The sequence below is a fragment of the Hyperoodon ampullatus genome (genome assembly GCF_949752795.1).
Source record: "Hyperoodon ampullatus genome assembly, chromosome: 15".
Taxonomy (NCBI): domain Eukaryota; kingdom Metazoa; phylum Chordata; class Mammalia; order Artiodactyla; family Ziphiidae; genus Hyperoodon; species Hyperoodon ampullatus.
The window spans coordinates 33,536,266-33,551,601 of NC_136928.1; positions in this window are offsets into that span (position 1 = coordinate 33,536,266).

The following is a 15,336-nucleotide window of genomic DNA, read 5'->3' on the forward strand; positions in this document are numbered from 1 at the left end:
ATGGCATTTCAAGCACAGCTGTAGACAAGGGGGGGTTCCCTGGGTGGTTGCTTTCTTCCCCAAGCCCAAGCCAAGTGCCCGCTCACCAGGTGGCCTCATGCTTACGGGGAAGGGAGACAATCCGCTTTGTTTGGAGCTACAGGAGCACAGCTCCAAAGTGGGGGACTAGGCCCCCTGCCTTTTAACAGAGTAAAGTATGTGCCAAAAGAAATGCGTTTTTGCTTGAATTATTGTCACCAGAAAAAAGGGAGGGGATGATTATATGACCTACAGATGCCTTTCTCTTTTAGTCAAGATGAATTTGAAAAAGAAGTAAAAGCCATTTCCTGCAGCTCATCACAACACTGATACCTAGCATTTGTATCCCACTTTGTACAGAGCAGAGCTCTTCTAAAGTCTTTACTTCTTTTGTTCAGTTCAAGCAGAGGAGAAGCAATACCACACAAAGGAAAGATTGCTAAGGGAAATGGGAGGCTGGGATTCTACACTTAGTGTGGTACCTGCCTTCTCTGGACCTCAGTTTCCTCATCTGTAACGTGTGGAAGATGCACTAAATACTGCTCCAAGATTCCTTCCAAGAACAAAAGAAAAATATTCAAAAAGACTTGAAAACTTTACAGAAAGGGGAATTGAGCGATAGAAAAGAAAGCTGAGGGGGGTGGGGATGTGCAAAAGATGGTAGGTTGGGGATGTAGAGATAGGTTGCAGGATCTCCTCTTTGACGGCTTTCTCCGTAAAGGCAACTTTTGTAAGACATGGATGTGGGTGGCATGAGGAAGCCGGGGCTGGGATGCAGGCAACTGGAAGAGCACTGTCAGGGTTTGTTGTAATCCCATTGTTTTTTCTTCATCCTGCCATGATTTGTTAAACTGCTCCCTGCTCTTACCCCCCTCAAAACTGAGAACAAGAGCTCTTGGCTAAGAATTTAGTCAAATCCCCTCCAGAAAGTTCAGAAGGTAAGAAAGCATCCATTCAGAGGTTCATGGCTCCTTTCTTAATCCTAGGAGCTCAAACTGCCTCTGAGAATTAATGCTTGCCTTGAAAAGGGGAATGTGAAGCGTGTATATATGTCTGCATCTAGTAGATCCAAAAATCACCTGCCGAAATTGTCGGAATGATGGGAAAACCTAAAAGTCAACTCAGCTTAGAGAGACCATGCCCACATGAACACCCATACCCTACATCTTGGGCCCCAGAAGGAGATACAGGGAACAGATCACATGCCCCAGGTAGCCACTGGTCCAAGGAGGATGAGAGACACATGAAACACAGTTGAATCCAACCTGGTGCTTGGATCCCAGAGCCAACAGCCAGCCTAGCTTAGTCAAGCCAACCTATAGACCTATGAGCATGAGAATAAAGGATTGTTGTTTTAAGCAACTGAGCTTCAGGATAATTAGTTAGACAGCATAACTGTGGCAGTAGAAAGCTGACAACACCACTTTATGTCATAGGAATCCAACTCTAGAAAAGGGGGAGGAGGGTAGAGGCTGACCCTTATGAGTTACATAAGAAGTGGGTGTCTGTTTTATCTGGTAAGCTATATTGATTCAGTCATTCATTTATTCCTTCATTCAAAAGATATCTAATGAGCCACCTACTGTGTTTTAGATACTGGGGACAAAACAGTGAATAAAATAGATGAAAATCCCTGCTCCATGAAGCATATATTCCAGTATGTGAGATGCATTTGCTACAGGCTTCCGTGAGCAGAGGAAGTGGTTTTAGAGCATCTCCACTTCGGCGCAGTCAACTGATTTACATTTGTTTAGCTATTACAACACAGGATTTTAGCCATTCATGCAACCCAACTTAGTTCCCTTCTCTACTTCTCTTTTTAAAGGAATGACTTGCCCTGAGTTCCTACTACTTGACAAGCACTAAAGCTACATTATTTTTAATCATGACAAAATCTTTAGAGCACAGTTAACAGTACAGGTTTCCCCCACTATCCGAAAGGAGAGTGTTCCTATGAAACTTTTCATATGCCGAAACGGCGTAAAGCAAAGAAGCAACTACCTTATGACACATCTTGCTAATGGATGCACAAAATAAACTGAGATAAAATACAGATGCTCACAGACACAGTTAAAAACTATGGCAGCTGGATGTTGAGATGCTGAGTGTAGTTCCCAGGGAAGGAGCTTGGTTGTTTCACTGTTGCTGCTTGGGGTGCACTGCCTCTATGATGGCTCATGCAAAACCAATGCTGAACGCCTTTTTTCACTTTCCGACTTCTTTCTGAAAAGTGAAAATCCTCTTTGGACGTCTTGCAGTTATAGAAAGCAGGTACTAATGCAGGTCGTTCGTAAAAGCGCAGGGGCATAAAGCAAACTTTAAAAAAGCACGGGATACATGTATTCTCATTACCTACCTTAGGAAACAGGTGAGAAAGGTGAAGTAATTTGTCCATAGTCACACAGCTGGGAAAGACCTGGGATTTGAACCAGTTATGTATAGCTACAAAGCCCTGTTTTGATGACGCATATTGCCTCTCATAAGCCTGGCATTGCCCTGGAAGGTTTTAGATTAAAAGAAAATATTCTCTAATGTCAGATAACTTCAAGGTGTAATGAAAATGGTGGTTTCTGGAGATACCTCTATAACTTCATCTTCTCCTTCTAAATAAATTAGTTTCTTTTTCTTCTGATTCATATTTCATGAGCACATGTGCTTTAAGCCAACTAGAAATTCTTCAAGTGGCTACACATCTCAGAACATATAATCCTAGTTAGACCTTCAAATTTCTGGTCCAAAATCTAACCCCAAAACTTACTCCAAAAAAAAAAAAAAAAAAAAAAGCAACAGAAAACAACTGTTTGCCCTGGAATAATAATCTTAGAAGTCAATATAAATAATCAAATATTAAAGGTGATGGCTCTACTGACCAAATTTGAACATTAAAAAACAGTGATAATAGAGGACTATAACATTGAACAAAACAAAAAAAGGAATCTAGAATTCAGAGTTAAACATTTTAAAAGGTGGGATGTGACACTACTTTTCTTTTTTTTTTTTTTTTTTTTTGCGGTAGGCGGGCCTCTCACTGTTGTGGCCTCTCCCATTGCGGAGCACGGGCTCCGGATGCGCAGGCCCAGTGGCCATGGCTCACGGGCCCAGCTGCTCTGCGGCATGTGGGATCTTCCCGGACCGGGGCACGAACCTGTGTCCCCTGCATCGGCAGGCGGGCTCTCAACCACTGCACCACCAGGGAAGCCCTGGGACACTACTTTTCAACAAATAAATGATAGATAATAAATGTAGAAGGAAGGATGTAATCAGAAAATTACCATTTTGCAACCACTGATGTAATAACAAATGCTTTGAGCAAAATCACCAATAGTTGCTAAACCACTGGGTAAAAGATTTTGGGGGAACAGGATATTTCCTGCTCTCAAAGTATTACCTCTCTTTTATTCCTCATTAATGACAAAGGGTAAAAAGTACCTTTACAATAGAGAAATCTGATGGCCACCACCTGAACCAAGCAGTCAAAATTAGCATCACCAATAATGGGTAAATTGATGCATACCTCCTGATGACTTGCAGAGGGAAATCCCCAAAATGTCCCATGTTATATTCTTGCCAAAAAATGTTTATCCAGAGTGCCTGATCACATGGAAACAATCTGGCAAGTCCAGGTTGGAGCGCTTCAACAGGACAACTGGTCTGGACTCTTTCAAAATGTCAATGTTGTGAAAGACAAACAAGAACAACAGGTGAGGAGACTGTACTAAATGAAAGAAAACCAAAGAGACATGACAACCAAAGGCAAAACAATGCAACACTTGATCCTTGACTGGATTGGGTGGTGGAGTGGGGAGGACTTTAAAAGACATTCCTGGAACAATTGGAAAACTTTGGACTGTATTTCAGATAATACTATTTCACTAATGTTCGATTTTGTGGATGTGATATTGAGATTGAGTTGTATAGGAAAATGTCTTTTCCCTTAGGAAATGCATGATGAAGTATTTGGGGTGAAGTATCAAGTTGTCTGCAATTTAATTTCAAAAGGTTCACCATGTATGTGTGTGTGTAGATAGTGAAGGGGTTCAGAGCAAGTCTCCCCAAAATGTACCACTTCGGCATGTGAATTATTTTGAGTTAACTTGAAGCTCAATTAACTTGAGCTTCAAGTTAATGTGCCCAAAGGAAGCCCAAAAGACTCAGGAAGAACTTTTTAACTACCCCTTAACTACCTAAAGGAATTTAGATAGGGGGCCTGGCTCAGAGAGAGATATTACCAGAGATAACTTTCATCTGAATGACCTATCTGTTTGGCAGGGCAGCCACCTAATTACCAAACATCTGCTCTTCTTATTGTCTTGTGACTTATCCTCACCCTTGAAGCCCCATTCCTTAGCTCAGGATGGCACATAAGCCTCACTGTGCCCCTTACCCTTGGGTCTCAGATTCTTATGGGGGCCTCATATGTATGTAATTCAATTTGTTTTCCTCCAGTTAATCTTTCTTATGTTAATTTGATTATTAGACCAGCCAAAGCACCAAGAAGAGTTGAGGAAAAATTTTTCCTCCCCAACATTGGACGATAGATAGAGAGATAGAGAGATAGATAAGGAATAGATAACCTCAAGCATGAAAAGAAAAAAGAGAAGGATAGAAAAAGAAAGCAAATGTTAACAACTGTTAATCTAGGTGAAGAATCTAGCAATTTCATTGCTCTTTCAACTTTAAGTTTTTAAAAATCCAGAATAGAGGGCTTCCCTGATGGCGCAGCGGTTGAGAGTCCGCCTGCACGGGCTCGTGCCCCGGTCTGGGAAGATCCCACATGCCGCGGAGCGGCTGGGCCTGTGAGCCATGGCCGCTGAGCCTGCGCGTCCGTAGCCTGTGCTCTGCAACGGGAGAGGCCACAACAGTGAGAGGCCCGCGTACTGAAAAAAAAAAAAAAAAAAAAAAAAAATTCAGAATAGAAATTGGGGGAAGAAAAATAAAGGTGTTGGAATAGAAGGTGTCTTCATTCCTCACCTTGCTGGCATTTGAAAAAACGCCAAGATCTGAAGCAGATCATCCTTGGAAGACGTGGTCCTGTCTGAATCCCTGGGTCAGGTCAGCTGTCCTCACTGCAAACCCACACTGGGTGTCTAGCGTTTTGATTCTGCACCCTCAGGAGCTGACCATGGGGTGATGGCTCCTCTGCTCCTTCCTTGAGTCTGGGACATTATGATGACTGTTTGGAGCTGGCTTTGATAGACAAGAGGATATTCAGGCAATGCTGGGAAAGACTGTGAAGGGTGAGTCAGGAAAAGGATGAGGGGGCAGAGAGATGGGATATTCGCAGCCAGGAAGCAACTCAGGGAATGTGTGGGAAATGTGGAGGAGGGGAGTCTGGGAAAGGGTAAAGGGTTTGTGTTAAAAACGCTTTAACACAAACGCAACATCAGAAGGCTTATTTGGTCTTGTTTATTTACCTACCACAGGTTCCCACTGTGAAGTAGGCAGGCACCACTTACCTGCATTTCCTCATCCTGCAAGTGAGCGTAATTCCTTCCACATTCTTTCATCCAAGCCCTCCTTTCCTTGCAAACAGCTGGTCTTCTTCAAGTTCATGTGCCCAAAGGAAGGAACAAAAAACTTTAGAGCTGGAATATGTGTGGAGGCAGATTGTAGGAGGGCAAGGGTAAAAAACAGGAAGACCACGTTGGAATCTTTTACAGTCACCCCAGTGACGGTTGATGGTGGCCTGGACCAGACGGTTACAGAGGAGGTGGTCTGAGGCAGTCGAATTCTGGATGCATTTGCAGGCAGAAGTCAAAAGTGCTACGCTGCTGCCTGGCCTACAGACATCACTGGCCCCTCTAATGTTCCTATAGCATTCCCCATCTCTGTGGTTTATATTCTTCTTTAACAGGAGGGCTTGGTTCTCAGAGCCACAAGGCAAGTTGGAGTGTGGACCGATGAAGGCAAATCCATCCTTGATCCTGGAAATAGGATTCAAAGGGCATGACCTTCTGATAAAGATTGGTCAGCAATATCAGAGGAAGTCGGGTCCAGCTCAACGCTCCACATTTTCCAGGAAGCCTTACTTAGCAACGTGATGCCTGCCTCCTATGAATTCAAAGGCAATCTCATCTATAGCAATTACATCCTACCTGACATGAGTATAGTACTTTACCAATGTTTTACACCATTTGGAGAGGTCTTTCCTAATGCCTAGACTAGATTATAATCCCTGTTCTATTTTCCCCTGGTATCTTGTTCTTTCCCTATTATAATTCTCACTATATTTTAGTGTAGATTTTTGTTTAAGTATCTTTCTCGCTAGCTTGCAAACCTTTATGAGGAAAAGACAATGTTATACCTCTGGTGCCTAACACAGCACCTCGTTGATGAAAGGAATTTAGTACATCCCTACAACTGAATGAATAATCAGTCACCCTTTTAATTTTCAAAACAACTGTTCCAGGATGGGTGTTATTGTCTCCACTTCATTGATGAGGGGAAGGATCTGTTGGGAGATTGTTGTAACAAAACTAGTTAGTGGAAGAACTAACTGGCAGTGGTACCCAGGTCCCAGCTCTCTCCTTTATGCTCCACTTGGAACCTAGAAGAAACATCCATTCATTTAATCAGTCAACACACACTTTTTGATTATTCCCCACACATCAGGCTTTACTTAGGGAACATACACTCGTTGGGGGACATACTAAAAGGAGTAAGATTTGTGTTCAGATGCTGGAAACCAGAAGCAGGGAAATGAACATGCAAATACATAATCGCATTATAGGGTGGTGAGTACCATGGGAGCTCCTAAGAGGAATGTCTAAATCTGCCTGGGTGAGGGAAGGCTTAAATGGGTCCATTTGATCTGGGTTTTGAAAAAAAAAAAAGTACTTTTCTAGGAACAGAGCAGGGAAGGTTATTAAAGGACAAGGCTCATGGCTGGCACCTCCGAAGCTGAGTAACCTCGTTTCCAGCTCTGTTACTGACTCTCACGTCCCACCCAAGTCCCAGAAGCTGGCTTCGGGAAATGGAGGAATCGGTCCCAGGACCAGAGGCTTGCTTACTTCAAAAACTGTCAATGCAACAGGAGACCCACAGTGCGGAGCCAGGTTGCGTTATACACATCCCTAGAGCTCACCTACCTGGGCCACCATATACAGATTAAAATATCATCTATATGAATGACATTCATTGGATTCAGGCAATGCTCAACTCTCACCATCGCACATGTGGCTCCAACATCTCATTTCCATCAATATATAAAATCAGGCTTCCCTGGTGGCGCAGTGGTTGAGAGTCTGCCTGCCAAGGCAGGGGACACGGGTTTGTGACCCGGTCCGGGAAGATCCCACATGCCACGGAGTGGCTGGGCCCGTGAGCCATGGCCGCTGAGCCTGCGCATCCAGAGCCTGTGCTCTGCAACGGGAGAGGCCACAACAGTGAGAGGCCCGTGTACTGCAAAAAAAAAAAAAAAAAAAAAAAAAAAAAATATATATATATATATATATATATAAAATCTTTTTTTGCTAGAGATAAGAGAACGATGTAGGTCATCTGACATGGAATAAAGTGAGGTACAACTTGCTGTGAGTAATCGAGCATTGGAGCAAGGGAAGACCACTGGTTTATTGGAACCAAGGAAATGTTGCCTCCTAAGAATATAACAAACCAGCCAGGGCAGTCAACAGTCCTCCTGAGATGTGGCGCCGAAGGGCAGCCAAGAGAGGAAAGTTAATCTGTGAGCATTGTCCTACTGTACTAGGAACTGGGGAGAGGGGAAGCTATTACCATAAGCAGTTAATTGACAGGAATGTTTTAAATAGGAAAGCACAGTGATCATATTTACATTTTAGAAAGATAACAGACAGCAGTATGTTAGGGGAGCAAAGGACAGAGGCAGTGAGATTGTTTAGAAGATTAATGAAAAAATACCAGTGAGAGATGATGAGGCGTCTATCCAGGTGATGAGAATTAAGAGGAGGAAATGGATTCAGAAGCTATTTAGGAAATAGAGTCATCAAGACCTGATGACTAATTGCATGTCAGGGGTGAGAAAATAGGAGGAGGAGAGGATGACTCCTAAGTTTCTGACTTGGGAAAGTATTTGGATGGTGGTTGGAAGAAGAGAAAGAGAGAGAGGCATAGAGAAAGAGAATCGTTAGTGTGTGTGTGTGTGTGTGTGTGTGTGTGTCTGAAAACAGAATTCAGATTTCTAACTGTTGAAGTGACTGTGGACCATAGGCATAGGTTTCCAGTAGGTAGCTGGATATGTGGTCTGCAATTTAGGAGAAAATACCTAGCAATTAGAAAATAGTAACTTGAGAGTGATCAGAGTTTAAATGGTAAGTAGGAGTGGATGAGGTAACCCAAGGAGACCACAGAGAGAGAGAAGGCTGAGGACCCAAACTTAGCGAACATCAACATTTATGGGGCAGTTAGAAGAAATTGCCCATGAAAAAGGCTGCTTTAAACACCACTGGGAGCCTTAGATGTTCTAGCTCAGTTGGAATTGCATTTGGCTGCATGTAATAGAAACCTGACTTTCTCATCTAGAAGGCAGTCCAGGCAGGGCTTAATGAAGCCATCAAGACTCATGCTCCTTCCAGATCCTTTTGTCCTCATGGTCCTAAAATGGCTGCTCCACCTCAGGCATTAAGCCTGTGTTCCAAGCAGAAAGAAGGGGAAGGGCAAAGAGCAAGAGTCATTTGCCAAGCCTCCCCCTTTTTATCAGAAAAATAATTGTTTTCTGAAAAGCCTCACCCATTAGGCTAAAAACTACAACTCATTGGCCAGGATTGGGGATATGAATATCTCACCCCATGGGTGCCTGGGAGAGATGAGGTGTTTCTGTTTTTTTTAACTTTTTGTTTGGAAATAATTTCAAACTGATAGAAAATTTGCAAAAATAGTACAAAGGACTCCTGTATACCCTTCACCCCAAATTTCCAAATATTAACATTCACCACATTTACTTTATCATTTTCTCTGCTTCATGCATATTTACTCCTACTTACTTCAGGATATGCTTCCTTAAAGTAAGGGTCTTCTCTCACATAACCATAATACAATGATCAAAATCAGAATATTAACATTGATACAATGCTATTATTTAATCTACAGCTTTTTCCAATTGTCCCCCTCATGTGCTTTATCACAAAGAAGAATATATTTTCTAGTCCAGGAACCAACCCAGAATCACACATTGCATTTTGTTGTCATGTTGCTTTAGTTTACTTTAAACTAGAAAGTTCCTAAAACTCTCTTTCATGTCATTGACATTTTTGAAGACCGCAGGCCAGTTACTTGTACAACATCCCTTATTTGGGTCTGTCTGATGTTTTTTCATGATTCTGGTTACATATTTGTGACCAGAATCCTACAGAAGTGATGTGGTGTCCTTCTCGGGGCATCATATCAGGGGGCACATAATCTTGATATTTAACTGTGATCACTTGGTTAAGGTGGTAAGGTGGTATTGGTCAGATTTCCCTACTACAGAGTTACTATTTTACCCTTTGAAATTAAATTAGTAAGAATGTGGGGGAGATGCTTGGCGACTATATCACTGTCATGTTTCTCATCAAATTTTCACCTGTTAATTTTAGCATTCACTGATGATCTTACCTGAAAGAATAATAAGGTGATTGCAAAAGAGTGATTTTCTAATTCTGTCATTCATTCTATAGCTTATTATTTTTCTTTTTACCCTATAGAAGAACTTTTCTTCTTCCTCCATCTATTTTTCAGTTTGAACTCATGGATTCCCAGTCTATTCAATGAGTTAAAATCAACAACCCTCTTTACATTTTTTTTTTCTTTTTTTTTTTTTGCGGTACGCGGGACTCTCACCGCTGTGGCCCCTCCCGCTGCGGAGCACGGGCTCCCGACGCGCAGGCTCAGCGGCCATGGCTCACGGGCCCAGTCGCTCCGCGGCATGTGGGAACTTCCCGGACCGGGGCACGAACCCGTGTCCCCTACATCGGCAGGCGGACTCTCAACCACTGCGCCACCAGGGAAGCCCCGAGAGGATTGTTTTTAAAAGGGCACATTAACACCTTGATAAAATCAAGCTTCTGTTTGCAAAGAGCAAGAGGAGAGATGGAGATTGTGTGGGCAACCAGTTGCGTCTACCACACCTAGCCCCTCACCATCCAAGAGCTGGTGGCTTGAATCCAGGCGGCCAACCTGGATTCTAACAAAACAACTTTGCTCTTGCTTTGTTCTAAAAAAACAACTTTGTGCCCACATTCCAAAAAGAGCCTTGAGGCCATGTAATTCCATCCATGCACTTCCTCACTGTCATCCTTTACCACCATCCAAAATGAGTACTCCTAGGGCCAGGGCCCTGTGTTGCACAACTCCAGGGTTGCCATTCATATTGTAGACCATGAATGACCTACCAGAGCAGGGGCCAGCAAAGTTTTTCTGTAAAGGGCCAAATAGTAAATACTTTCAGCTTGTGTGTGCCATTCAGTCTTTGCTGCAACTATCCAGCTCTGCCACTGAAGTGTGAAGGCAGCCACAGACAATAGGTAAATGAACCGGCATGGCTGTGATCCAATAAAACTTTGTTTATAAATACTGACATTGAATTTCATATCAGTTTCATGCATTATTGGTAAGTGCAATTTTTTTTTTTTTTTTTTTTTTGCAGTACGGGCCTCTCACTGCTGTAGCCTCTCCCGTTGCGGAGCACAGGCTCCGGACGCGCAGGCTCAGCAGCCATGGCTCACGGGCCCAGCCGCTCTGCAGCATGTGGGATCTTCCCGGTCCGGGGCACGAACCCGTGTCCCCCGCATCGGCAGGCGGACTCCCAACCACTGCGCCACCAGGGAAGCCCAGTAAGTGCAATTTTTAAAATGTAGAAACCATTTTTAGCTCGTGGGCTTTACAAAAATAGGCAGCTGGTTAGATATGACCATAGTTGTCCACTCCCTGCCCTGCTCAGCCCAGAGCTGTCGTATGCAGTGGCCCTGCCTCCAGCTGGGTCTCTTCTCCCTTACCCTAATCTCCAATCTGCCGTCCGGCTCTGGGCTTTCTTTCCACCTTCTGCCCTCTCCTTTCTCAGGCCTTTTCCTCTGTGCCCTGGAAACTCCATTCAATTGTAAATAAACTTCTTTTCACCTTTAACCTTTTAGCTCCTTCCTTGACTTAACAGCAAAGTGAATGTATTCCCTAAGGACCTTTCTTCCTTTGTTGAATTCTAGAAAGGATACTACTCATTTTCCCACGCCCATGGGCATGGGAAGTGGTGTTGGCACTCTCCATATTCCTCAATCTGACTTCTAAACCTTTATTCTTCCACCCTCTGGCAAAACCCCCTCCTCCTTTGAAGTTCTTATCATCTGACTCTTTGAACAATAGCTAACACACAGAGAGTGAGATCCTCACAGCCTCTAGGAGATAGGTACCATTATTATCCCCTAAAGTCACACAGCAGGGCCAGGATTCTAATCCCAGCAGGCAGTGCTTACTACCAAGATGTTACATTGCCTTTTTTCTATGATCATGTACCATGTGGATAACCATCCGCCATCCTCGCCTCACTATCCATTATCAGTTTGGCACATGGGCAGAAATAGACACATACAACTTGAGTCATTTGAAGAGGATTTAATAGAGGAACTATTTATAAAAGTGTAGGTCAGGGCTTCCCTGGTGGCGCAGTGGTTGAGAGTCCGCCTGCCGGTGCAGGGGACACGGGTTCGTGCCCCAGTCTGGGAAGATCCCGCATGCTGCAGAGCGGCTGGGCCCGTGAGCCATGGCCACTGAGCCTGCACATCCGGAGCCTGTGCTTCACAACGGGAGAGGCCACAACAGTGAGAGGCCCGCGTACCGCAAAAAAAAAAAAAAAAAAGTGTAGGTCAGTCTTCCTCAACCTTTTTTCATTATCATCCACCCTAAAGAGAAAAATTAAATCAATTTACTCATAACTTTACTAATTAAATTAACTTAATTAATAAAACATCCAGTTCACCCCAACCCAATCTATTCTTCCGACTACAGAGGAAGTCTTCTTTCTAACTGGACTCTGTGGGTGCCTCTGGGACAGGGAACTGAAAGGCTGGAGATGGGCAAGAGGAAGACCTTTTCAGCTTTTGTTTGCTGGACAATATTCATGTATCATCTAATTTTAAAATAAAATGTAATTTAAAAAATGGATCTAAAATGCAAATACGGTCATTCTTTCCCAGGCTCAAAACACTTCTGTAGCCCATCTGCCTCCAAGTTAAAATCCAAATTCATTCACACAAGGGCCCTCAGCATACTTCTTTAGCCACATCTGCACCACCTTCCACCTTAAACCCTGTGTCCAGACATGTGAGTTATTGAAAAGTGAATGCATTCCCTAAGCAAATTTCTTCCTTGGCTGCCAGTTTGCTCATAATGCCATTTTGTATCAGGCATTTTTGTGTACTTGCAGTTTCTACATCCTAGCACACAAAGCCTCTCCCTTCCCTCTTCACTTCTTCCTGGTGAATTCTTCTTCACTCTTCAAGATCCAGCTAAAATAACTTCTCTGCTCTCCCGTGGGAATAGCTGCCGACCTTCTCCTCCATGCCATGGCTCTGGAGCCGGTGATTAAGAGCACAGGCTCTGACGTCAGACTTGTGTGGGTTCAGAGCCTGGATTTGTCACATACCAGTTGGTGACTTTGGGCAAGTTATTTAACCTCAGTGCTTCAGTGTCCTTATTTGTAAAATGGAGATTAAAATATGTAGTTCCTCTCTTAGAAGGAGAGTATTCATTCACCAAATATTTCCTATCTATTATATATCAAAACAGAAAAAAATTCCTGCCACAGCAGAACTTATATTAGATTTTAGAGCAGGGGTTGGCAAACTATAGCCCTTGTGCCAAATTGAGCCACCTGTTTTGTAAACAAAATTTTATGGGAGCATAGCCACACCCATTCATTTATGTATTGTCTGTGGCCACTTCCATGCCATAGTGGTTGAGATCAGTGGTTGTGACATAGATCACAGGGCCTGCAGAGCCAAAACTGTTTACCTTTAAGAAAATATTTATTGTTTAGAAAAAGGTTTTAGCCCCTGCTCTGGTGAGATTGAGTTCATATATGTAAAGTGTTCAAAATTTAAAAACAGTGCCTGGCCCTTGGAAAGCTCTCAGTAGATGCCAGCATTATTAACATTATTTCATATTCTTATAATAACACTTAACACAGGTACTCAGTAAAATTTTTTGCTGAATAAATGAATAAACAGAGAGGTAAAGAGGAACAAGAAGTTGGGGTTGTGGAAGCTGCTGGAGGAGGATTTTCAAGAAGGTGGAAGTGGTCAGCAGGGTTAGGTGACAAATCAATATTGAAGGAAGATCATCAGATTTAGCAATCAGATAAAGTGACCTAACCTCGGAGCAGCTTATGTGAAGTGGTGAGGACAAAAGCTAGGCTATGGTAGGTTTAGGAGGGAGTGGAAATGAGGAAGAATAGGAAAGTAGAGATTATACAGCTATGGGACAGCAAGTACTGAGATAAAAATGAACACATTTAGTCAGAAATGACTAAACCTGAATTTTTAAAAATCTGCTAACCAAAAATATCAGGTTTGATATACTGGGGTATCTGATGGCTTTTCTGCTCAACTCTAAGTTGTCTGGTGTTGGGTAAAACATCAATGGTTAAAATTCGAGTCCAGAACTAGAAGACAGACTTCAGGCAGAATCTTCAAGTCTGGACCATTAGAAGATTTATTATGATGTTGGTGATAATAAAGTAATGTTTGTTTCTTTTTTCTCTTTTAAACACAACTCATTATTATTATTATTTTTGTTTTATTTATTTTTTTTTAGCTGCATTGGGTCTTTGTTGCTGTGCGCATGCTTTCTCTAGCTGCGGCAAGCAGCCGGGGGCTACTCTGTTGCAGGGCACGGGCTTCTCATTGCCGTGGCTTCTCTTGTTGCAGAGCACGGGCTCTTTGCGCGCGGGCTTCAGTGGTTGTAGCACGCAAGCTCAGTAGTTGCAGCACACAGGCCCTAGAGCGTGTGGGCTTCAGTAGTTGCGGTGTGTGGGCTCAGTAGTTGTGGTGCCCAGGCTTAGTTGCTCTGCAGCATGTGAGATCTTCCCAGACCAGGGATCAAACCCGTGTCCCCTGCATTGGCAGGCGGATTCTTAACCACTGTGTCACCAGGGAAGTCCAATGTTTGTTTCTTTTGTGATGTTAATCATTGTGTCATCTTAACTGGTGTAAAATGAGAATTTCAATGCAAACAGCGATGTAAATTTGCCTACAGAATATTTATTGTAATCGCGAAACAAAAACAGTACAGGCATTTTTGTTCATTCTATAAACATGTACTGAGTACTTTGCATGCACTATGCATTCTGATAGATATAGATATGTGTTTAGAACTTAGTTAATTTGGTCATTGCTTTCCCTATCCCCTCCAGGAATTTATGATTTAGTTGGTGAAAAAGGCTAGTTCAAACAGGTTCAATATTTGTTATAAATGCTAAGGTACTAGTTTAGATGGGTTACAGCTCGAAAGAATAAAATAATTTATATGAAGCTATTTTGCCAGCTGTCAACTATTTGCCAACTATTTTTACATCTATACATATGTACATTAAGACTAAAGAGAATGATATCAACTCGTAGATGCTTTCTGGAAAACGTGTATGAGACATTTAGGATTCTGAACACATGCATATTATTACTGAGGTCTTTTTAAAGAGTCTACAAAAGAGTATGTTTAGTATGATCTTATTTTTATTAAAATATACACTATATTTTAATAAAATATACACTATACATAGAGGAAAAGTCTATAAAGATACACATTCAGAATATTATCAGGGGTTATACCTGGGAGGTGGGATTACTGGGATATTATTTTCCTTGCTATACATTTTTGCATTTTTAATTTTTTTTTTTTTCTGGCCACGCTGCCCAGCATGTGGGATCCTAGTTCCCTGACCAGGGATCAAACCCATGCCACCCCACCCCACGCCACACACACAGTGGAAGCACGGAGTCTCAACAACTGGACCAACAGGGCAGTCCCAGGGCTTACTCTTATAATCACAAATAACAATGGAACAAAACCACTGAGTTTTAACCACATGTTACGAGCATACAACCTGTGTGCTTATAAGCTAGAGGTTTTGATGTTTTTTAGATTGTCAGTGTTTGGTTGTTACATGAATAGCAACAAAAATTTCTTAGCCTACAAATGTTAGCAGATGACATCTCAAAAAGATGTGTCTGGAAGTTAACTCTGTTGGTTAGTCCTCTTCTGCAAGTGGCAAATCAACCAGACACCTGCTGTTGAAACACTGGGATTTACTTAAAACAGGGACTTCTGTGCATACAACGAATGAATACAGTGTGAATCACTTAGTTTGACTGCAAG